We start from the raw sequence: 1,332 nt of genomic DNA on the forward strand, positions 1-1,332 counted from the left end.
ACTGGGGTGCAGAATTACTGATACAGAAAGCAAAGGTTGATACTGGGGTGCAGAAGAACCGTTACAGAGAGCAGAGGTTGCAGGAATGGTTGATAGAAGAACTGTTTCAGAGTGCAGATGTTGGAGACTGTTACAGAGAGCAGAGGTTAGAGAATGGTTTATAGAAGAACTGTTTCAGAGTGCAGATGTTGGAGACTGGGGTTCACAAGAACTGTTGCTGACAGAAAAGTTTGCAGACAGGGGTGCAGAAGAAATGTCGCAGAGAGCAGAGGTTGGAGACTGAGGTGCAGAAAGAATGTTACACAGAGCAAATGTGTGAGACTGGGGTGCAGAATTACTGATACAGAAAGCAAAGGTTTATACTGGGGTGCAGAAGAACCGTTACAGAGAGCAGAGGTTGGAGACTGTAGTACAGAAAGACTGTTGCAGAGAGCAGAGGTTAGAGAATGGGGTGCAGAAGGACTGTTACAGAGAGCAGAAGTTAGAGAATGGGGTGCAGAAGTAAGGTTGCAGAGTTCAGAGGTTGAAGACAAAGGTGCAGAAGGACTGTGACAGAAAGCAGAGGTTGGAATCCGTGGTTCAGAAGGACTTATACAGAAAGAAGAGGTTTTAGACTGGGGTGCAGAAGGACCGTTAGAGGGAGAAGAGGTTGGAGACTGCGGTACGGAAGAACTGTTACAGAGAGAAGAGGTTTGAGACTGGAAAGTAGAGAACAGAGGTTGTAGACTGGGTTGCAGCAGGACCGTTGAGGAAAGCAGAGGTTGTAGACTGGGTTGGAGAAGAATGTTACAGAGAACAGAGTTTCGAAACTGCGGTGCAGAAGGACCTTACAGAGAACAGATTTTGGAGTCTGGGGTGCAGAAGGAGTGTTTAGGAGAGGAGACGTTGGAGACTGGGGTGCAGAAGGACTGTTGCAGAGAGAAGATATTGGAAACAGGGGTGCATAAGGATCGTTGCAGAGAGCAGAGGTTGGAGACAGGTGTGCAGAAGGACAGTTGCAGAGAGCAGAGTTTGGAGACTGAGGTGCAGAAAAACAGTTACAGAGAGCAGAAGTGGAGTCCGGGGTGCATAAAAATAGTTGAAGAGAGCAGAAGTTGGAGACTGAGTTTCAGAAGAATCGTTGAAGAGAGCAGAGGTTGAGACTGGGCTGCAGAAGGATCGTTACAGAGAGAAGAGGTGGGAGACTGCGGTGCAGAAGGACTGTTACAGAGAGCAGACGTTGGAGACTGTAGTTCAGAGGGACTGTTACACAGAGATGAGGTTGAAGACTGGAATGTAGAAGGACTGTTGCAGAGAGCAGAGGCTGGAGACTTGGGTGAAGAAGGACTGTTG

The sequence above is a fragment of the Ictidomys tridecemlineatus genome, unplaced genomic scaffold, assembly GCF_052094955.1.
Source record: "Ictidomys tridecemlineatus isolate mIctTri1 unplaced genomic scaffold, mIctTri1.hap1 Scaffold_122, whole genome shotgun sequence".
In the NCBI taxonomy this organism is placed as follows: domain Eukaryota; kingdom Metazoa; phylum Chordata; class Mammalia; order Rodentia; family Sciuridae; genus Ictidomys; species Ictidomys tridecemlineatus.